Raw genomic sequence first — 24649 nt, 5'->3', positions numbered from 1 at the left:
TGCGTGCACACACACATGCACACAAATAGTTATATATTTAACCATTGAAACAGAATCTAGAAAATACCATAAGCTGAGATACATTAGAAACCTGTGCTTTCATTTATCTGTAAATCAACCTCCCAACACTTCAAAACATATTTTAATTATTTCTTTAAACTTCAGCTTTTTTTTTTTTTTTTGATATGGAGTCTCACTCTGTTGCCCAGACTGGAGTACAGTGGCGCCATCTTGGCTCACTGAAAGTTCTGCCTCCCAGGTTCACGCTATTCTCCTGCCTCAGCCTCCCGAGTAGCTGTGATTACAGGCGCCTGCCACCACGCCCAGCTAATTTTTTGTATTTTTAGTAGAGACAGAGTTTCACTGTGTTAGCCAGGATGGTCTCGATCTCCTGACCTCGTGATCTGCCCGCCTCGGCCTCCCAAAGTACTGGGATTACAGGTGTGAACCACTGCACCGGCCAGCTTTTTTTTTTATATTAACAAAGGAATACAATTTTGTTGCCTGATTTTTTTTTTTTTTTCTGCGACAGTCTCGCTCTGTTGCCCAGGCTGGAGTGCAGTGGTGCAATCTCAGCTCACTGCAACCTCTGCCTCCCAGGTTCAAGTGATTCTTGTGCCTCAGCCACCTGAGTAGCTGGGATTATAGGTGTGTGCCACCATGTCCAGCTAATTTTTAGTAGAGACGGGGTTTGCTACATTTCACAGGCTGGTCTCAAACTCCTGGCATCGAGTGATCTGCTTGCCTTGGCCTCCCAAAGTGCTGGGATTGCAGGCGTGAGCCACCATGCCAGCCTATTGCCAGATTGTTTTACATATGTTATTTTGCCATTTTAAATTACGGAGTGAAGAAAAAATGAGAACCCAGTGATATGTGGCTTTTTGTACTTTATTATTTAATGAGAAATCTCAAAGGAGACCTCTAAACATCTCTCATCAAGTTTAGTAAAATTTTTCAAAATAATAGGTTAAGTATAACACGACTTTAAACTGCACATAAAATTATAGAAGCTTTTCTCCATGTTTATTTTATGGCTACTTAAATTTTTTGCTAATTTTGATATGTTCACATTCTTATTAGCCATGTTTCAGGTATATATGGTATATAAGGTTCATTATTATAAAAGTGGATATAAATCTGTATTTCAAATAAACTTAAAATTTTAAAAAATATTTGGTTTGACTTCTTTCCAGAAGTAATTTAATAGTCTTTTTTAAAAAAACCTCACATTATTGTTGATAAAGAGTTTAAAATATGAGGCGTGAGCTCTGTTCTTTTCTTGTGATTGGCTTGTGTTCGTATTATTAATATTATCTTCAATCTTTAACTTTGTAGTAGGAATATTTTTCAGCTACCTGTTCATTTTATGAGGTTAAATTTTATTGAAATGGTTAAATCTGTGTAAGGGGAACATGTCGATTGCAATACATTGCAATCCACTGAATGGATGAGCACACCTATGGTAGAAACTGCTGACTGTTTGCCATAATTTGTTTCTTCTTCTTGAGCACATAACCAGGCTACATTTCCTGGCTTCCCTTGTGGTTAGGTGTGGCTCTGAGACTAAGTCATGGCCAATGGAGGATGAGCTTCAATGATATGTACCACTTTCAGTCTGGTCCCATAAAAAGCCTTCTAGAAGTGATTCTCCAAGGTTCTTCCTTCTTCCTGCAGGAAGCGATGCAGACGGCTATGCTAACCATAAGCCGAAGTTGGCAGAGCCTCATCTAAGTGATGGCATGGCTTGAGCTGTCCTGCTGATCTCATCACCAGAATGGCACCCTAAGCAAGAACAAACTTCCTATTGTGTTGAGCCATTATCTGCTTGGTCTATGTGTTACTGCAGCCCAGCCGGCCTGAACTGATGCTACCCCTATCATACCCTTAGCACAGTTGAGCCCTCAACCTTCTTTCAGGAAGACTCACAGTCCACAGGTGGTGGGTGAGAGGTGACTGTCTGTATCTGCACCAAATGAGGACAACTGGTGTCATCCAGATTTTAACTCTTAGTGAGGCTTTCTTTCCTTCTTAGTGTTTAGCTTAAAAGTCAATAGAAATAGAAGTTCTAGTAATTTTTTCCTAGACCCTGTATTTGTTATACTTCCCTTAGCAAACTATTGCTTTAAGAAACTTGACTCTATGCGTTTTACATTTCTTTACTGGGCCAACTTTGTGACTGCTATAAAATGACAGTGTAAGTAGGAGTTTGGCATTGGTAAGGTTGCATTATTCTGTGAGAAGGAAAAAAAGAGATCTGATTCTCATTCCATTGTCCTGGCAACAGAAATAAAAACTGCATGAAATACGTAACTTTAATGTATTTTTCATTGCTCACGTGCCCTTCTATGGGATTTCCTGACTGGCTTCTTTATTCCATAGGGTCCTCCATTGTTAATTTGACATATGCAAAGCGTTTCTCTGTTGCTACCATTTTATTTCTTTTTTAAAGAATGAGTGATGGGAAATAGAGCTCCACCGGAGTTCCAGTCCCATTTGATGTGAGACTGGGCAATGTGATTCAGCCCAGATCTGACTCTTTCTCATTGGGGTTAGTTTTTGCTTGTGAAAGAATGTTGCTTAAGTTAGCCCTATTCCTGCCTTCCCACCCATGGAATAAATCACCAGTGCAGAAGAGAGTGGCAGTCCAGTTGGTAAACTGCCACTAAATAGCTTCATCCTATTTTCCTGGCCCCTTCCCCATCTGCCCATCTTCATCTTATACAAATGGATATTAAGCAAATCTATGAGCATCCAAAGCAGACAGCACTTTTAAAATGAGCAGGGCCGGCTGAATCTCTACCCTCTCGCTGACAGAATTAAAACTGATGAGAAAGTGAAACATTACTTCAAATGTTTGCTTAAGGATGGGGAAGTTGGGCCCAACCCCTCCATATTGCCAAATGTTACATGGAGCATCGTAAAATCAAATTCTCACATCTTGTTGTCCTCCCATTAGATCACATTAAATTCTGGCAATGAGACCAGCCCGCCTTGGTGGTTTTCTGATTTGTGGTTTGCTCTTGGCTTTCCTCGTAGGCTTTAAAAATGATTTTATTTTGCGAACAAGTCAGTGATAGTCAGACTCTAGAGTAAACTTGCTTGAGCCAACATTTGCAGTAATAACATTTCACATTATCAAGAGTTTCCTGAAGGACTGCAAAGAATGAAAACAAAGAAGAGCTTTTCTGGTAGTGGTTGTTTTTCTTCAGATGCTGGTAACCTCCCGCATAGAGAGGCTATGAATTCAGGCTTTGAAGAGCTCCTCACAAGCATCTACAGTTCTTTGCCTTTAAGGTGAAACTAGAGAACTGGAACAGATTTGGGTTTTCTTGTTTTCTGGTTTGCTGGATATGTAACTGATTCTCCCTTTTCCTTTTCTTGGGTGGCTTTTCTGATTATCTTCTTCCATCTTTCATGGCATAGGAGCTGGAGGGTGGTGGGCTTGGCAGAGGTTGCCCTGGGTCAAGGAAGGGAAAGTTCAGTTTAGGTAAGTCCAGCTAAGTATTCCAAATGAGGACTTTCTCAATGCTCCTCATAGTGTTTTTCTCCAAAAAGTATTTATGCTGCCTGTATAAAGAAAATGAAAAGTGATCTTTAGAATAAAGCATACAACTGGTTTTTGCAGTACTTTGATGCTGATGGGGATGATGAAAATGGTGACTATAATGATTCATTAATGAAAAATAATAAGTAAATGAGTTTATGATATTAAAAATGAAAGTCAGATAGGTGGTACACATTACCTTGAAGTGTTTTAAGATCAAAGTCTTTTTTTTATTTTTATTTTTTTAATTGTGGTAAACTATGCACAAGAGTCATCATTTTAACTTTTTTTTTGAGATGGAGTTTTGCTCTTGTCACCCAGGCTGGAGTGCAATGGCACGGTCTCGGCTCACTGCAATCTCAGCTCACTGCAGCCTCTGCCTCCTGGGTTCAAGTGATTCTCCCACCTCAGCCTCCCACGTAGCTGGGATTACAAGTATGCACCACCAAGTTCAGCTAAGTTTTTTGTTATTATTAGTAGAGACTGGGTTTCACCATGTTGGCCAGGCTAGTCTCGAACTCCAGACCTCAGGTGATCCACTCACCTCAGCCTCCAGGCGTGAGCCACCTCGGCCGGCCCATTGTAACCATTTTTAAGTGTACAGTTCAGTGGTGTTCAGCACACTCACATTGTTGTGCAACCATCACCACCACCCATCTCCAGAACTTTTTTTGTTCTTGCAAAACTGAAACTCCATACTCATTCAATAAGTCCTCATTTCCCCCTGCCCCCTGTCCCTAGTAACTACCATTTTACTTTTGGTGTGTATGAATTTGAGCACTCTAAATACCTCATGTAAGTGGAATCGTATGGCATTTGTCTTTTTGTGACTGGCTTATTTCACTTAACATAATGTCTTCAGGGTTCACCCATGTTGTACTATGTGTCAGAATTTTCTTGTTTTTAAAGGCTGAATAATATTGCATTGTATGTTTGTACTACATTTTATTTGTTCATCCATGAATAGACTTGGGTTTGCAGACTCACTTTTATCAGAGAGCATCAATAGGATTTGAATGGCAAGGACTGATGTTCTGAAGAGTAGAACTTGAATAATTATGCAAATTCCCTCAGTTCAAAAGTCTTATAAGTCAAGCCAGACTAATAAAATTATATTGATCAATTTGCCAACATGTATTTACTGAATATCATGTCCTTTTCTATTTTTATTTTTATTTTTGTAGAGATGGGGTTTTGCTATGTTGCCTGGGCTGATTGTGAACTTCTGGGCTCAAGCCATCTGCCTGCCTTGGCCTCCCAAAGTCCTAGGATTACAGGTATGAGCCATTGCACCTGGCCACCTTTTTGTCTCTTTAATAATATAGTCTTTTTAAATTACAAGATATATCATTGCAAAAAACTAGACAATATAGAAAAGCATGAAGACAAATATAAAGGGAACTTGAAAAATTGTAGCCGTGTTAATACTGCGAATATTTTGGGGATATGTTGCACCAAAAATGATGTTCATCTAAATATAAGCACTGTAGATATAGACGGTGACTTTTTAAAACTTATATAGAACTGGGAACATATTCACATGCTTGCAAACTGCTTTTGTTAATTAGTAATATATTTGGCACATATATAAATAAGCTTTATAATGGTTGCTTTTAAACATTTTAAATTGTGGAAGCTTTTCTTCATATGAACTTTCAGAATATTAATTTATAAAAATTGGAACTTTTATAGTTAAAGTGGACGAGGGAAGTCTAGAGCTCACCAGCTCAGGACCAACAGTTAATTGCAATAGTTTTTGAGGCACCCCTTAGAGACCCCACAATTCTGTTATGGGTTGCATGTATTCTGTAAAAAGATGTTGAAGTCCTACTTTCCCAGTTCCTTTGAAAGTGACCAAATGCTTACGGGGTATTTACAAAGTTAAGATGAGTGGACCCTAATCCAACATGATTCGTGTCCCTACAAAAAAGAGAAATCTGGACACAGACACAGGTTCATGCATAGGAAGACTGCCATGTGAAGATAAAGGCAGATATCAGAGTGGTGCATCCACAAGCCAAGGAACCCCAGAGATTGCCAGCAAACACAAGAAGGAGGAGAGAAGCGTGAAAGAAATTCTCCCCCACAGCCCTCAGATGGAACCAACCCCGCTGACACCTTGATCTAAAAGTTCTAGCCAACAACTGTAAGACAATAGATTTCTGTTTTTCTAAGCCACCTAGATTTTGGTACTTTGTTATGGCAGCCCTAGAGAAATGAATATAGACTTCCAGAAACATGATTTGAAACCACTACTTTTTGTCAATATTGTAAAAGTCTGCAGGTATTCCCCTGTATGGAAGTATATAATGTACTTAATCTGTCCTTATTAATGTACATGAATAGTCAGAATGTTCCAGTATTTTAAAGTATGATGCTGTGAACACTGTTTTAGGTAAATTTTTACATCTGTCCTGTTGTTTTCTTAAAATAACTTGCCAGAGGAAGAATCGTTGGATTAGATAATAAGGATATTTGAAATTTTGATATTATTGCCAACATGCTCTCCAAAAAGCCTGTACTAAGTTATTCTCTTAGCTATCAGGTCTGAGACTACATATGTTTCTCTGTGTCCTTACTGGATACTGTCAGTGTTTTTTAAAATCTGAATTTAGTTTTAATTTTTACTAAAGGAATATATGAAGGTATTTTAAGTAAGTAAATTGGTTTTACACGACATAGAAACTGGCAGTCCTCGCTGCATCCTTCTTCACCTCGGTCATTCCTCAGTGGCAACCACTTTCAATTCTCATAGCTATTTCTTCTGTTTTTTATACTTACATTTCTAAATATCATGCTTATATTACTACTTTTAAATTTTTTCAATTTTAAGCATTATTCATTGACTTACCATTATGGAAGATTAGAAAGTAGCTCTCTAATACATACCCTCCCCCATATTCCCAAATGATTTATATCACAATTTTTGTTAAATCAGTATTCAGTTTACATATTACATGTTATTATGGCTATATTTTTATTTTATTTTTTGTTTTAGATGGAGTCTCACTCTTGTCACCCATGCTGGAGTGCAGTGGCATGATCTCAGCTATCTGTAACCTCTGCCTTCCGGGTTCAAGTGATTCTCCTGCCCCAGCCTCCTGAGTAGCTGGGATTACAGGTACCTGCCACCATGTGGGGGTAATTTTTATATTTTTAGTAGAGACGGGGTTTCACCATGCTGGCCAGTCTGGTCTCGAACTCCTGACTTTAAGTGATCCATCTGCCTCGGCCTCCCAAAGTGCTGGGATTACAGGCATGAGCCACTGTGCCTGGCCCAATGATTATAAATAGTATTTTCAGCTGAGTCATATAGAATACTATATTTATTTTTCTTAAGTCTCCCTGTGAAGGGTTAATCATTAATTCATTTTTTCTTTGCTTAGTTTTTGTAAATGTATTACTAATTTGTATGCAAACTCTCTGCCTGAAGTCTACATATTGTCACAATGAATTTTAACACTTTCCTATCAGTTTAGTTTTTTTTGAATTATCCTTCCAGTAATCATTCAACCTCCCGTACCTTACTTTCTAGATCTGCTGCACATTTATCACTCTGGATTTTCCTTCACAGTAATCCTGAGGATTTCCTTTGCCTCTCTTCTGTGTTGTATCTCCTGCTTCCTGGATCCTATATCTTTCTGTTTCTTGATTTACTACCTTGCTTTGTTGGAGTTTGTTCCCACTAAGGGAGTAACAGAACCTTCCTCTTGTTTTAAACTTCAATGGGAATAGTCTTTATGATTCATCAGAAGTATCATATAGGTTTCTGGTGGTAGCTTCTGTCAGTTTGCTGAATAAAAACTTTTCTTATCAAGAGTGATCATTAAGTTTTAGCAAGTACCTTTTCGTGTGTATTTAGATAATAATGTAATTTTTCTTTTTTAAGCTCTTGGTGTAGTGAATTACACTAAACGACAGACTAATGTTAACCTGTTCTAGCATTTCTGTGAAAAAGACTGCCAGTTCATGCTGTAATTCTCTTAATGCACTACTGAGTTAAAATGTCCAATATTTGGCTCTCTCTTTGTCTGTTATTGGAGTATCAGAATGCTTGTGAGTTTTGTACATTGATTTTGTATCCTGAGACTTTGCTGAAGTTGCTTTTCAGCTTAAGGAGGTTTTGGGCTGAGATGATGGGATTTTCTAAATATACAATCACATCATCTGCAAACAGAGACAATTTGACTTCCTCTCTTCCTATTTGAATACCCTTTATTTCTTTCTCTTGCCTGATTGCCCTGGCCAGAATGTCCAATACTATGTTGAATAGGAGTGGTGAGAGAGGGCATCCTTGTCTTGTGCTGATTTTCAAAGGAAATGCTTCCAGCTTTTGCCCATTCAGTATGATATTGGCTGTGGGTTTGTCATAAATAGTTCTTATTATTTTGAGATACGTTCCATCAATACCGAGTTTATTAAGAGTTTTTAGCATGAATCGGTGTTGAATTTTATTGAAGGCCTTTTCTGCATCTTTTGAGATCATCATTTGGTTTTTGTCATTGGTTCTGTTTATGTGATAATTTATGTTCTAGAAAGAGAATAAAATACCTAGGGATAAAATTGACAAAGGATGTGTAGGACTTCTTCAAGGAGAGCTACAAACCACTTCTCAAGGAAATAAGAGAGGACACAAACAAATGGAAAAACATTTCATGCTCATGGATAGGAAGAATCAATATCATGAAAATTTCTATACTGCCCAAAGTAATTTATATATTCAGTGCCATCTCCATCAAGCTACCATTGACTTTCTTCTCTACTGGGGAAAATTCACCCCCGATATTTCACGTAGGTTCTCTTCTATTTTCCCTAAGTGTCGACCAGTCTGAGAAATAAAGGGACAGAGTACAAAAGAGAGAAATTTTAAAGCTGAGTGTCCAAGGGAGATATCACATGTTGGCAGGTTCCGTGAAGCCCCCTGAGCCATAAAACCAGCAAGTTTCTATTAGTGATTTTCAAAAGGAGAGGGACTGTACGAATAGGGTGTGGGTCATAGAGATCACACTCTTCACAAGGTAATAAAATATCACAAGGCAAATGGAGGCAGGGTGATCTCACAGGACCACAGGACCGGGGCGAAATTAAAATTGCTAGTGAAGTTTCGGGCATGCATTGTCATTGATAACATCTTATCAGGAGACAGCATTTGAGAGCAGACAACCGGTCTGACCAAAATTTATTAGGCAGGAATTTCCTCGTCCTAATAAGCCTGGGAGTGCTACGGGAGACCAGGGCTTATTTCATCCCTTATCTATGACCGTAAAAGACAGCCGTCCCCAAAGCGGCCATTTCAGAGGACTCCCCTTAGGGATGCATTCACTTTCTCAGGGATGTTCCTTGCTGAGAAAAAGAATTCAGAGATCTTTCTCCTATTTGCTTTTGAAAAAAGAGAAATGTGGCTCTGTTCTGCCCAGCTCACAGGCAGCCAGAGTTTAAGGTTATCTCCCTTGTTCCCTGAACATTGCTGTTATCCTGTTCTTTTTTCAAGGTGCCCAGATTTCATATTGTTCAAACAATTTGTGCAGTTAAGGTAATTATCACAGTGTCCTGAGGCAACATTCATCCTCAGCTTAGGAAGATGACGGGATTAAGAGATTAAAGACAGGCATAGGAAATCACAAGGGTATTGATTGGGGAAGTGATAAGTGTCCATGAAATCTTCACAATTTATGTTCAGAGATTGCAGTAAAGAAAGGTGTAAGAAATTATAAAAGTATTAATTTGGGGAACTAATAAATGTCCATGAAATCTTCACAATTTATGTTCTTCTGCCATGGCTTCAGCTGGTCCCTCCATTTGGGGTCCCTGACTTCCCGCAACACTTCTCAGAATTAGAAAAAACTACTTTAAATTTCATATGGAACCCAAAAAGAGCCTGTATGGTCAAGACAATCCTAAGCAAAAAGAACAGAGCTGGAGGCACCATGCTACCTGACTTCCAACTATACTACAAGGCTACAGTAACAAAAACAGCTTGGTACTGGTCCCAAATCAGATATATAGACCAATGGAACAGAACAGAGTCCTCAGAAATAATGCCACACATCTATAACCATCTGATCTTTGACAAACCTGACACAAACGAGCAATGGGGAAAGGATTCCCTATTTAATAAATGGTGTTGGAAAAACTGACTAGCCATATGCAGAAAACTGAAACTGGAGCCCTTCAATGTGTAAACATTATACGAAAATTAACTCAAGATGGATTAAAGACTTAAACGTAAGACCTAAAACCATAAAAACCCTAAAACTGTAAAAACCCTAGAAGAACACCTAGGCAATACCCTTCAGGACATAGGCATGGGCAAAAACTTCTTGACTGAAACACCAAAAGTAATGGCAATAAAAGCCAAAATTGACAAATGGGATCTAATTAAACTAAAGAGCTTCTGCACAGCAAAAGAAACTATCATCAGATTGAACAGGCATCCTACAGAATGGGAGAAAATTTTTGCAATCTGTCCATCTGACAAAGGTCTAATATCCAGAAGCTACAAGGAACTTAAACAAATTTACAAGAAAAAAACAAACAACCGCATCAAAAAGTGGGCAAAGGATATGAACAGACACTTCTCAAAAGAAGACATTTATGCAGCCAACAAACATATGAAAAAAAGCTCATCATCACTGGTCTTTAGAGAAATGTAAATCGAAACCACAATGAGCTATCATCTCATGCCAGTTAGAATGGTGATCATTAAAAAGTCAGGAAACAACAGATGCTGGAGAGGATGTGGAGAAACAGGAATGCTTTTACACTGATGGTGGGAATGTAAATTAGTTCAACCCATTGTGGAAGACAGTGTGGCAATTCCTCAAGGATCTAGACTCAGAAATATCACTTGACCCAGTAATCCCATTACTGGGTATATACCCAAAGGATTATAAATCATTCTACTATAAAGACACATGTGCATGTATGTTTATTGCAGCACTATTCACAATAGCAAAAACTTGGAACCAACCTAAATGCCCATCATGTTAGACTGGATAAAGAAAATGTGGCACATATACACCATGGAATACTATGCAGCCATAAAAAAGGTTGAGTTAATGTCTTTTGCAGGAACATGCATGGAGCTGGAAATCATCATTCTCAGCAAACTAACACAGGAACAGAAAACCAAACACCACATGTTTTCACTCATAAGTGGGAGATGGACAATGAGAATATATGGACACAGGGAGGGGAACATCACACACCAGGGCCTGTTGGGGGTTGCGAGGCTAGGGGAGGGATGGCATTAGGAGAAATACCTAACATAGATGATGGGTTGATGGGTGCAGCAAACCACCATGGCATGTGTACACCTAGTAACAAACCTGCACGTTCTGCACATGTATCCCAAAACTTAAAGTGTAATATAAAAAATTCCAATATTTTTGGGGAGATTTTTGCCTCCATTTGTCTTTGGATTTTTTGATTTTTTTGTGGGTTTCTTTCTTTCTATTTTTATCTGGTTATGGTTCAGTGTGATGTTAAATTTGTAGAATGAGCCGAAAGCATTCCATTTTTTTCTATGTTCTGTAACAGTGTAAATAATACAGGAATTATCTGTTCTTTGTAGGTTTAATACAATGTGCCTATAAGATTGTCTGGGCATTGTGCCCTTTCTAGAGTTTTGATTTCTTCTAAATTTCTTTTCTAGTTACTGGGTTTTTCAGGCTGTCAGCTCCTTTTTGAGTCAACTTTGCTTACTGTTTTTTCTACTACATTATCTATTTCAACTAATTTTCAGATTTGTTTGGCGTAAACTTGTATTTGAGTTCTTATGATTAAACATTTTTCCCACATCATTTTTTCTATTTATTTATTTATGTATTTATTTATTTATTTTTATCTTTTATTTTAGGTTCAGGGGTACATGTGCAGGTTTGTTATGTTGGTAAATTGGGTGTCATAGGGGTTTGGCATACAGATTATTTTGTTACCTAGGTAAAAAGCATAGTACCAATAGGTAGTTTTTGGATCCTCACCTTCCTCCCTCCCTCCACCCTAAAGAAGGCCCCAGTGTCTGTTGTTCCCTTCTTTGTGTCCATGTGTACTCAACGTTTAGCTCCCAGTTATAAATGAGAATATGTGGTATTTGCTTTTCTGTTCATACATTAGTTTGCTTAGGATAATACCCTCCAGTTTCATCCATGTTGCTGCATATGAGATGATTTCATTCTTTTTTACGGCTGCATATATTCCACGGTGTGTATGTGCCACATTTTCTTTCTCCAGTTTATCACTGATGGGCATTTAGGTTGATCCCATGTCTTTGTTATTGTGAATAATGCTCTGATGAACATACATGTGCATGTATCTTTAAAGTAGAATAATTTATATTTCATTTGGTATATACACAATAATGGGATTGCTTGGCAGAATGGTAACTCTGTTTTAAGTTCTTTGAGAAATTGCCAAACTGCTTTCCACAATGGCTGAACTAATTCACATTCCCATCAGCAGTGTTTAAGGGTTCCCTTTTCTCTGTAACCTTACCAACATCTGTTGTTTTTGACTTTTCAGTGATAGCCATTCTGACTGGTGAGAGATGGTATCTCATCGTGGTTTTGATTTGCATTTCTGTAATAATTAGCAATGTTGAGCATTTTTTCATATGCTTGTTGGCTCCATGTGTGTCTTCTTTTGAAAAGTGTCTGTTTATGTCGTTTGCTCAATTTTTAATGGTGGTGTTTTTTTGCTTGTTAATTTGTTTAAGTTCCTTATAGATTCTGGATATTAGACCTTTGTCAGATGCATAGTTTGCAAATATTTTCTTCAATTCTGTAGGTTGTCTGGTGATACTGTTGATAGTTTCTTTGGCTGTGCAACAGTTCTTTAGTTTAATTAGATACCATTTGTCAATTTTTGTTTTTGTTGCAATTGCTTTTGGCATTTCTGTCATGAAATCTCTGACATGTCCTATGTCCAAAATGGTATTTCCTAGGTTATCTTCTAGGATTTTTATAGTTTTGGGTTTTACATTCAAATCTTTAATCCATCTTGAGTTGATTTTTATATATGGTGTAAGGAATAGGTCCAGTTTCAATCTTCTGCACATGGCTAGCCAGTTATCCCAGAAGCATTTACTGAATAGGGTGTCCTTTCCCCATTGCTTGTTTTTGTCAGGTTTGTCAAAGATCAGATAGTTGTAAGTGTACCCCCATTATTTCTGGATTCTCTAACTTGTTCCATTTGTCTATGTGTCTGTTTTTGTACAAGTACCATGCTGTTTTAGCTACTATAGCCTTGTAGTGCAGTTTAAAGTTGGGTAGTGTGATGCCTCCAGCTGTGTTCTTTTTGTTTAGGATTGCTTTGGCTATTTGGGCTCTTTTTTGAATATTAGAACTCTTACATCCATATTTTATGTCTCCAGTTTTCTACTCACGTGTCTTTGTACTGTGTTACTACTGTGTTTTGGGATAATTTTTTTATTTCAATTTTCAAGCTAAGTTATTTGATATTTATGTTTTTCCATTCTTCTATTTAGTCTATATATTGAATTATTTAAATCAAGAGTTATATTTTAAACTTCTAATTATTTCTAAAATAATTTTACCTTTTTCAATACCATAACTGTTCTATTTTATGGATACAATATTCTCACATCTCTCTCCCTCTCTCTCTGTATGTGTGTTTGTGTATATTTATGTGTTTTCTGCTGTTTCCTTGATGTAGCAGATATTCATTAGTATCGTTTTCTGCATCTTCCTTGGTGAGAGAAAGTTCATATTGCTGAGTCATGCATCACTTCCATCTTGGCTATCATGCCAGTAAGTTTCTATGCTTATTGACCAAGCCCTAGGGTAGCCAGTGAAAAAGCCTAAATGAAATACACAAACCAGGTTTTCTTCTTCTCACTAGGTAGGTTCTCCTCAATGGAGAAGCCAGCCCTGTGGTGAGAATTCAGTGGAACACAATGTTCTCCTACTCTGCCATACTGAGGAGTCCAGCAATAGGCCTTTTCTCCAGACTTTCTCGTAACTAATTCTCTAATCTTTTTTCTTTCCCATGCAAGATTGTCTGGCCAAACCATTAGCTCTTTCCCATGGACTGTAGATTCAAACCCTTCTTTCTGTCTTTTCAGGCAAAGTGTAGAGCCAGATGCACTATTTAAGTTTGCTCATTGGGTGCACTTGGTTTCTCAGGTTGTCTGCTTGGCCCTCTTCCAAGCGGTACTTTCCTTCTTCTCTCTCTTTCCCTTCCTTTCCTTACTCTTCTAAAGCTTTTTAATAAATGTTCACTCTTGCTTTGAAGCTTGCCTCAGTCTCTAATTCTGCCTTATGCCACTCAGTCGAATTCTGTCTTCTGAGGAAGCAAGAATTGAAATTGCTACAGACCCGAAGATAGGCCACTGGTAACTTGGTGTAACTCGGATCCCTTCCACCGCTAACATATTTGGTGCCATGACTTGGATACTTTCCTAGTGGAAAGCCACTGCTGGACCTTCCACCTTGAGGGCAAGCCTGCTTCCTTGTTTTCACTTTGCATGCCACGTGACTTCTTAAACATACATTTCCTGTTATTCACGCACCTTGTTTCTCTGTGTTTGTGTGGCAGCAAAGGTGTGGGCTCCTGTGCGGATATTCCCTGAGGTGTATATTTGTTTCAACCAGCTCAAGTGACCTTTAATCCTTCCTCTGCTTTTTCTTTCAACTAAAATTGGATCTTAAGAAAAAAAAAGACAAAAAAAATGCGTAAAATTTTGCTCATTGAACATATTGCTTTTTCTGATTGTTCTTTTATTGGGCAACTTACAATTGGGGCTTTAATATGCAGCAGTTCAGTTTTGGCTGGTGCCAGCTACAAACCAGGCTGACATTTTTTTCTTCTTCTTCAATTAATTAGTTGCAGGGAACTCCTCATAAGGCCATGTGTATTAGTTTGTGGAGAGGTTGCAATGTAGCAAGAGTATTTGGTAAATACGTATTTCCCAAGAGGGAAATAGCTTGCTCTGATAATTTCAGGATTTTCCTATCAACACTTGCTGGAGTGCATGTATAGTATCTGCATCTGTAACAATTTAAAAATCATTAGATATACTGGGTCATAAAGCCAGAGCTTCTTGAACTGCAGCCTAGACTGGCTGCAGAGCCTTCTCTTATTCTGGGACCTACTCAAAACTGGCAGCTTCAACACGTACTCAGTTTGGTAGATGATTGCATTAATGGCCCCACTTAATGGCTGCCATGTATCTATACACTTTGACTTGTAACTTTATAGTCCCTTTCTATCTGTTGTTGGGCTTAGCAATGAGACTTGCATTGGTCAATGGGATACCAGATAACTTGACTGAAGGAGAAGCTGAAAAAGGTGCTGTGTGTTTGTTTCTTTTTCCAAATCCTGTACAGTATTAGGTTGCTGGAAGATATGACACCATGTGTCAAAGAGCTGAGTTTTCCCAGCTGAGACTATCCCATAGTTGCCATACTCATACATATTGCCTTCTGAATGGAAAGAGACTACCAAATACTGCCTTTTTCATAGTTATAGGGTGTTCAAGGCACAGTGTCTTATCTTTCAACTTTGGAGATTTCCCAGCATAACCTCAGAAAACTGGACTCCTGGAATGCTCTCTGAAATGTCTTCCAAATTTTCAATCTTGTTAGCTGACACTGCTGCACACCACTGGCTCACATCTCCTTTTTGCCTTCCAAACTCTATAGGAATACGTCTCATTGTCAGATTCTAAATCATATATAAAACCTAAGCTGCAAAAGAGTCTTGCACATGTAATATTTAGCTTTCTAGAGCTTGATGTATGGGACCATAATATAGAATAGAAAGGGCCATGAATAGATACCAAATACCAACAGACAATATTTATCCATTCATAACCTGCAACTTGAGAAAACTCTGCTAGACTGAATCCACCTTTCCAGCCTTAACATTCACTTTTCTTTGTGTGTCCTTTTCCTTGGCCAAACAGAATCATTATTCTCTGTATGCATATCACACTAAGCAGTTTTCTTTTTTCAGCTCTGCCTATTTAAATCCTGTTGATCTGTCAGGGTTATCTAAAAAATTATTGGCTCTAGTTAGCTTTCATGGATACTGTATTAGTCTGTTCTCACAGTGCTATAAAGACATACTTGAGACTGGGTAATTTGTAAAGAAAAGAGGTTCAATCAGCTAAAGATTCTGCAGGGTGTGCAGGCTTCTGCTTCTAGAGAGGACTCGGAGCTTACAATTATGGCAGAAGGCAAAGGGGAAGCAGGTACATCTTCACATAGCTGGCAGGAGAGAGAACAAGGCAGAAAGTGCTACACACTTTCAAACAATCAGATCTGGGAACTCTATCACAAGACAGCACTAGGAGGATTGTGCTAAACCATTAGAAACCACTCCCATGATTTAGTCACCTTCAACCAAGCCCATCCTCCAACACTGGGGATTACAATTCAATATGAGATTTGGGTGGGAACACAGAGCCAAACCATATCAGATACCTCCAGAAAGAGAGGCTTTTTCTCTCCCTTAAAATTCTTTCATGATTTGTACTTCTTTCACGATACTTCTCTTATTTCACCTGGCATTACTGTAATATTTGTACATCTCTAATCACATTCTTCTATTGTAGAAAGACCTTGGGAATAGGGATAAATTTCTTAATTACCTTTATATCCCGTGTCATGCTAATAACATGTTTTGGACAATGTATATTCTCTATAAATATTAGTTGATACCAGTTGAAATATATTCACAGACAATGGTAGGTGTTGTGCTAAATATTGAGATGAATATGGATGGTACTCACTCTCAAGGAGCTTACAGACTGCTCAAAGTGTACAATATTTCAGCTCTGTAACTTCAAAGAGGACAAAGTTTATAATACTTTAAATGGGACCACAGTTAGTGGGTTGGGTTCTCTCACAACCTCCTGGGACAAGATTTGGCAGAAGTGTAGGGAGAAGTAAGGAAACTTATTCTCGTAAAGCTCATTTTTAATTAATAAAGGTTTTTCTACAAGAAGTACTTCACCCATAAGAAAGAACTAATAAAATATTCACAAAGCTGCTTTATTTCCCAGCCAGTCCTAGCTTAAGCACAGTGAAAAAGAAGCTTTTTGGCTACATTACTTATCATAGAATATACCTTGTCTTCTTAGTTCCTGCAGAACATGCAGCTTCCTGGTTCATGTTATTCTCACGTTCCATGATACGGTAACTTGTGACATCCCTTCCTGACTTCTCTTTCACCTTCTAAAAGAGGAGGCTACTGATTAATTTTCACTCCAGGTGGGCTATCTTTAATTGAGTTAGCTGTTGACATTCATGGGATTTTTCCTTTGCCATGTTCTATTAATAGGAGAAAACGGGTGGGGAAGAACCTTATGTGCCGTATTCTATTCAGATACTGGTTATGCTTTAGGAAATGGAAGAAGCCAAGAAGGAAAGGAAGAGGTGTAGTCTGTGGTCTCTGAACCCACCAGACTGTGGATATATAAATTTCTCTACTCCGTAGGCCTGAGTGAGACTGATGTTTTGCAGGCCCACAGAGGATGATCTTCTCTATATGAAAACATAGATGTCAAGTGTTGTATTCAGCCGTGAGAGATGACTGCCCTCTGTTGTTTCAGAATTAAGAAAATGGAGACTCAAAATGCTCGGTGCCAATGGAAAAATCAACAAATATAGCTGTCACTGAGGAAAGCAGTGCAGCAAGATTTTGTTTTACCCTTTGCCAACCTCAACTCACCAATGCACAGGCTACATATGTTTAGAATTAGCAAGTAATGTTTTATCCTTCATTTCCCCATTCCCATCCCCCACTCTTTCAGTTGCTTATCCAAAATGGAACTAAGCTTACAGGCTTCTTGGAGGTCACCCACCTCTCAATACAGGTGCAATTAAAACAGCTCCCTCCTAACTTAGCTCTTCCCTGACCACCTTGCTCTCTGACTCTCATTAGGTCTGATGTGATTTTATTTTCATAGTTCTCTGGAGGGCTAATGAGCTTTTAAGAAACACCTGCAGCAACTCCAGATTCTACACAGCGACTTAAGTTTTCAGAGAATGTTTTAAAGAGTACTTTGTTGGGGGGCAAATTCCTTGCCCAGATAAATGGAATTGCAGCCATGAGAGCAACTTAATCCAACATCCACATTCACTCTTTTTTTTCACTGATATGCCCAAACTCTAATGCCTTCATTTCCCCTTCATTTGCAACAGCAAAGCCTCCTTTACCAGAAAAATAAATGTGCAGTTGGCAAGAGCTGAATAGAGGTCTGCTTAAATGATTTTTAATTTATGTTAAAATGCTAAGAGCAGTTTTCCAGGTCCCCATTGAACACCTCACAAAATGAAGTTTTTCAAAGCCTACCTTTAAAAAAGGAACTAAAAGACTTAAAAACATTCCCTTTAATTTTAGCTGCCCCAATTGTGTCTTTTATTCCTGCCCTACTAGGATCAAGCAGCTGGTTATGAGTTTACACTCACTTCGTCTTAGTGCTCTGGTCTGAAAGTTAGAGACCTGTCTTCTATTCCTGCCTCCAAACAAAAAGTTGTATAAGTTTGAGCTTATCATTTACTCTCTATACTTCCTTCTCTCGTAGAATGGACAGTAACTTGAATGTAAAGTATATAAAAAATCAAAACCACTTATAAGAAAATACTTAGATTTTCTGGATGCTTTTACATTTGTAACATGTATTATTTCTTTTGACTGGCATCTGCTTGGAAAGAAACCACAAAACAGTTGACAATTCAGTCTTGTCAACTCTTTTTTTTTCCATTTTTTATTTTAAATTCAGGGGGTACATGAGCAGGTTTGTTACCTGAGTACATTGCATGATGCTGAGGCATGGGTACAATTGATCCTGTCACCCAGGTACTGAGCATAGTACCCAATACTTAGTCTTTCAACTCTTTCCCCCTTCCCCCTCCCCATTCTAGTAGTCCCCAGTTTTTACTGTTGCCATCTTTATGTCCATCAGTACCCAATGTTTAGCTCTCACTTGTAAGTGAGAACGTGCAGTGTGTGACTTTCTGTTCCTGTGTTAATTCACTTAGGGTAATGGACTCCAGCTGCATCCATGTTGCTGCAAAGGACATGATTTTGTTCTTTTTTATGGCTGTGTAGTATTCTATGGTGTATACGTACTAGATTTTAAAAATCCAACCCACTGCTGATGGCCACCTAGATTGATTCCATGTCTTTGCTATTGTGAATAGTGCTGTGATGAACATGCAAGTGTATGTGCTTTTTGGTAGAAAGATTTGTTTTCTTTTGGGTATATATCCAGTAATGGAATTGCTGTGTCAAATGGTAGTTCTGCTTTAAATTTTTTTGAAAAATCTCCAGATTACTTTCCAAAGTGGCTGAACTAATTTATATTCCTACCAATGCCATTACAAATGGCATTCTGCTCTCAGTTATGAGTCTAGGAAAATGTCTGCAGCTTTTCCTGGTATCTTTCCCTTACAGTGTCTCCTAGACTCTCCCCAAGTTAGCTCCAGAGCCTGGGGGAAACAAAGTATTCTCACTTGGCCTGGGTTGCTCAGATCCCCAGTGGAAAGGTGAGTCATGGAGGAAGGCTCTCTGCCTCTCTTACATACTGGGGATTCACTTTTTTATCAGCCTGATACTGTCATGGAGGCTCTTTGCCAGTGTTCTCATCTCCGGGATCTGGGGTGTCCTTCATAATTCTGGTGGATTCTTGTTTTTCTTCTTGAATTAAAGCTCACAAAGTTGATCTTTATGTACTATCTTGCTATTTTCAAGTAGCCTAGATGTGCTAAAAGCCTCTAATCTACCATCTTGAAAAAAAAACAAACTGTCAACTCTCAAGACTCTTGATTATTGATTATTATGGCCTAATTTTTAAACCAGGTTAACTTTTGTCTGCCACTTAGTATGAATCAAGGTTAAAATTTCAACAATTGTTTACTGCACAAAGATATAGTCATGGAGATACACACCAGGATAAGCATTTAAAGAATAAGAATTATTTCAATTGTTCGAACTAGGTCATAAAAGTACTATGAAATAGTTAATTATCAAATGCATTTTTTAGTTAGGTTTCAACATTTTTCTAGTACTGTGCTAAAGTTCTGAAGAAGATACAAAAGTCACATAAGGCCTTGTCATTATGTAACTTGCAGTTTACTTTTGGGTACAGAATTGTTATGTGTGCATACGTGTGTGCATGTGTATATATAACACAAATGGCCCATGTTAAATGAGGTATGCTAATTTCAAATGTAAGCACCTCAGAGAAGGAAGACAGCATTGGAAGTTTAAATGATCATGAAAATTTTAGACTTTGGACGGATGACAGAGGAGAGAAAGGGAATTCTAGAATGTGAAAACAGGAGGGAGCTCTATGGCCTGATTGTCAACTCACTAGGAGGCATGCTCACCTAGATGGCTCAGATTCAAAAATCAAGCCAAATTGAACTTACCATCTTTTTTCTGAAACTCTCTTCTTCTATGTCCCATAATTCCCAGCAGGACCCTAGTATTTACCTAATTTGTTAGCCTGCCTAGCTAGGAGTCATCCTAAACTCTCCCATTCCTACTTCTTCTATTCTGTCATTCTTTCTATGTTCTGGGGCTGCCTTTTGAGAGCTCCCAGGATGCTCATTACCTCGAGGACTGGAATAAGCTCAAGATTGTTACTGACCCCACCTCCTACTACTGATTTAAATTCTTCTCTCTCATTATCTCTCTTTGAGAGGCTTTGCTCTTGAATTTCTCATCTTGGGCTAATGTTTTCAAATTAGTTAATTGATTTAGATTGACTACCCAACTCTAATCAGGCACTTCCTTGAGTTAAAACTTCTGGTTTAATTTCCTAGTTTCTTCACAAGACAGTCCATCTCAGTCCAGCCAGAATAGCTAGGATCAGAATCTGGTTAGTCTTGGTTTCTTAATCCCCTCTTGTTTATTCCTACTCTGTCTGCCTTAGTTTAGTGGCTCATAATCTTTTGCCTGGTGTGGTAGATTGAGCTAATATGTTCAACAAGTGTTCATTCTCTCTTTCCTCACCCTATGGGTAGAGTATCCTACTTCGTCCTATAGACACTGAGCTTGGCCATGAGACTCTGGCTGATGGCAGGTGAATAGAAGAGATGCTGTGCTAGCTCTGAGTAGAGGCGTTAGGAGATATTGCATGTTTCTGCCCACCCCACTACCTCCCTGCACTCCTGCCATCCACCAGTAGAAGAACAGAAAAGACGTTGCTCCTTCATCGTAAATTTTGTAATGGAAAACCCACGGAGCACACATGAGTCTGCCTATGCAGTCTAGAGCCAAGCCAAGCCTGGCCCAACCCAGCCAAGCTAAAACTGACCATGACTGACCCACAGACCTGTAAGTAAGAAACAAATGTTTGCTGTTATAAGCCACTAAGATTTTGAATTGTTTAATAAAACCTGACATATATTCCTGAATTTTTGCAAAACCTCCTACCTCATCTTCCCAGTCTTACCTTCCTCCCATCTACCCTTCACATTAGATTAAACAAAAATTCTTCAATAGCTCCAATAGCTCCAATGTCCCACAGTATAAAAATCCAAGACCCTTACTTGCCCAGCCTCACCTCTATTTCTGTCTTGCATTTTCAGCTCTAGTTATACCTACCTACCTAATGTTCCTATAATTGACAATGCTTTCTCTCAGTGTCCTCTTTTGCAAATGAAGTCAACTGTTTGAAATACCTTTGCCCAGACCCCCTCCCTCTCCCACTTGATGGATGGGCTGATGAAGGGCTGTTGAAGCCCTTTCCCCTGCAAAACTTACAAGATTTAAGTGTTGCCACTTCTGGAGGGCCTTCCCTCACTCCTCTAAACTCTCAAAACTATTCGCCTAACTCCAAGAGAGCAGACTTTGTTTTGAAATAGATTATTTTTATACCTCCTTTTCAGCTTGATTGTGAATAATTTGCTGATAGGAAGTTTGCCTTTTCATCTTTTTATTTTCAGGACTTAACATTTGTTTCATTCATATTTTAGATACTCAATAAATGATGCTATGGATGTTTAGCTGATTTTGAAATTTAGTCTGCTTGATGTTCCTCTACCTGGTTGAACCACTTTCACTTAAGATACACATACCATGAATTTGGATTACCTTCTCTCTCACCAAGGTGTTACTTCTGGAACTATACTTGAAACATTAAGTAGACACAACCATGTAACCAATGCCCTGATCAACAAATAAAGCATTCCCAGCATCCTTCTTCTCTTACCAGTCACTACAAACACTTCCCAGAGAATAAGTCTTTTTCTGACTTCTGTCACCATAGATCGTTTTGCCTATTTTAGAACAGTATGTAAATGGAAATAGAGGGTATGCCCACTTTTATGTCTGGCTTTTTTCTTGCTCAACATTGTAATTTGTGAGATTTATTCAAATTATTGTGTATAGCAGTAGATCATTTTTATTGCTGTATAGTACTCCCTAGTATAAATAGATCACATTTTTTTCCATTACACTGTTAATAGTTATTTAGGTTGTTGCCAGTTTTGGGCTCTTATGAATAAAGGTGTCACAAACACATTTTTGTACGTGTCTTTTGGTGCACATATGTGAATTTCTGCTGAGTAAAAACCTAGGAGTTGAATTTCTAGTTCATAGGGCATTTTATGGCTTCACTTGTGGTAGCTACTTCTAGACTCTTCTCCAAAGTGACTGTACCAAGAGTTCCTCTTCTTTTATATACTCACCAGCTCCTTGTCTTGTCAGTCTTTTTACTTGTAATCATTCGGGTGGACATGTTGTATCATTAATTTGCATTTCCTTGATGACTAATGACATTGAGCACTTAAAAATAGTTTTTTAAGGAAAAAAAAGTTTTTTTCCTTTTTTTTTTTTTAACCATTTGGATATCTTCTTTTGTGAAATCTCATTTTTCTTTTGGGTTATCTTTTTCTTATTTGTTTATATGAATTCTCTGAAACCAATTCGTTGTTATTTTGGTATACCATTTTTTTGCTTCTACCTTACCAAGACAGATTGGCCTGTAATTTTCCTTATTTATTATATCCGTGTCAGCTTTTAGTGAAGGATATCCAGGTCTCATAAAATGAGTTGGAAAATGTTCTCTCTTTTTATATTCTTTGGAAAGTTTAATGTAAGGGTGGTGTTATTTCTAATTTCTTCTCTAGGAGTCAGTGAACATAGCACATGAGCAGATGAGCCCTGGAATCAGAGTGCTGGGACTGAATCCTGACTTGGCTACTTTCTTATCATGTCAACCTTGGGAAAGATACACAACCTATTTCTGCCTCAGCTTTCCCATCTATAAAATGGGGATAGGCCGGGCGCGGTGGCTCACGCTTGTAATCCCAGCACTTTGGGAGGCTGAGGTGGGCGGATCACGAGGTCAGGAGATCGAAACCACGGTGAAACCCCGTCTCTACTAAAAATGCAAAAAAAAAAAAAATTAGCCAGGCATGGTGGCGGGTGCCTGTAGTCCCAGCTACTCGGAGAGGCTGAGGCAGAAGAATGGCGTGAACCCGGGAGGCGGAGCTTGCAGTGAGCTGAGATTGCGCCACTGCACTCCAGCCTGGGCGACAGAGCCAGACTCCATCTCAAAAAATAAAATAAAATAAAATAAAATGGGGATAATAAAAATACTTACTTTATAAAATCTTTGTCAGGATCTTTGAGTTACATGTAGAATTCTCACTACCATTTCTGGCACACAATAGGAGTTCGAAAATTATTATTTATCCATTTATTCAATGTTTTTGCATACAGTGCAGTCTTATTGAAGCTGAAGCTGTGTCTTTCTTATGGTGTTGGTTCAACAATAAGCATTCCATCGGTTGACGAAGTAAGTGGAACCTTTCAAAGCAATGCCAAAATCAAATTCTTCTTTACACTTAGCCTTTCCTCAGGGACATTTTTTCCCTTTCCTTTTTCTCTATTTTGTGAAATGTCAGGGAAGAGACATAAGAAGCTTTCTGTGGAAATAGTACCCAGAGAAAGACATGGATCTTAGTCATAGTACTTTTTTGGGGTTTTGGCAATGTCCTAGGTGGGTGTGGGTCTACATGGCAAATATTCAGTGGTTAGAGGGGAGTTTGGACTTTTGATTTTTACTGCCTGGTAACTAACCTCAGAGATCTTTGGTTTTTCTTTTTAACAAAAAGAAGCCCAGCCTTCCCAGGGTGCGGTTTGAATTCCTGATTTGGTGGTTGTTCGGGGCTCTGAAAATTCTATGCAGCTTTAAAGCAATGATAGTTATTGCTATGCAAATCTTTTATTTTTCCTTTTAGCCTTTGTGTCATTAAAATGCCACTCAAGTGGAATGTTTGTTTTCAGTTGGCTTATATCTCAGATTTAAGATACATGGATCTCTGATGAACTCTGAAACAATTAATACTACATCTTCATCAGAAAAACCACAGAAATTAGAGTTAAACAGGTCTTCTTGTGGTTTTCTCTAATCTTTTTCCAGCTTCATGGTTTCTCTGTCTGTTCTCCCTATGTCTTCTTTCAGTCTGCTTTTTTGAGTTTGAAATGAATTATCCATTCCAGACCTCCCCTATCTATCCCCACCCCAACATATGCACATTCCTCCTCTTGCACAGTTCCTGACCTATAGTCCTTCACATAAGCGAGGAAAAAATAGAAAGATAACAACACTTCCGTGGATTCGCATAGCTCACATGTGTCTGGTCTCCTGAGGAGAAATCGCTCCACTCAATAAATCCCATGATCCAGCCACAGAAATCTTTGCCATTTCAAAGAATATTTTTCATGATTCTGTGCTTTTGCTTAACCTCAGTTGTTCAAAATTCTACTCATCTTTCATAGGACTTTCATCAAATGTCACCTTATTTGTGATGTCATTCTGATGTCAGAATGGGATTTTTCCTTTGGGTTCCTTTTGCATTTTTTTATGCCCCTATTGTAATAGTCCTTCAAATCCCAATTCGAAATCCTGGGTGTGCAAGCAATGTGATTTTATTTTTCTGTCACTAATTTGTATCTTTTGTGTTTAAATCATAGATATTTCCTTCCTCCACTTCCAGGGATTTCATCTAAGTATGGATGTAGTAGACATAGAATCGATGGCCCCAATTCTTCACCTTTCTCTTTACTGAATACCTTTGGACAAGGCTATCCTGAGCTCTTCACTCCAGATTCGGCCACGGGACT

At 38.4% G+C, this 24649-nt stretch overlaps 1 long non-coding RNA gene across 1 annotated transcript; it reads right to left on the bottom strand.

The window, feature by feature from the left end:
• Positions 1-872: 872 nt before the first annotated feature.
• Positions 873-24277, bottom strand: LOC105740087. The gene is made up of 2 exons (XR_001116101.2): positions 24157-24277; positions 873-3567 (listed from the first exon to the last, which is right to left on the bottom strand). It is a non-coding gene; the product is annotated as an uncharacterized LOC105740087 (long non-coding RNA).
• Between the last annotated feature and the right edge of the window lie 372 nt (positions 24278-24649).

Source organism: Nomascus leucogenys, chromosome 7b, assembly GCF_006542625.1.
Source record: "Nomascus leucogenys isolate Asia chromosome 7b, Asia_NLE_v1, whole genome shotgun sequence".
Lineage (NCBI taxonomy): Eukaryota > Metazoa > Chordata > Mammalia > Primates > Hylobatidae > Nomascus > Nomascus leucogenys.
This window is presented reverse-complemented; position numbering and strand designations above follow the sequence as displayed.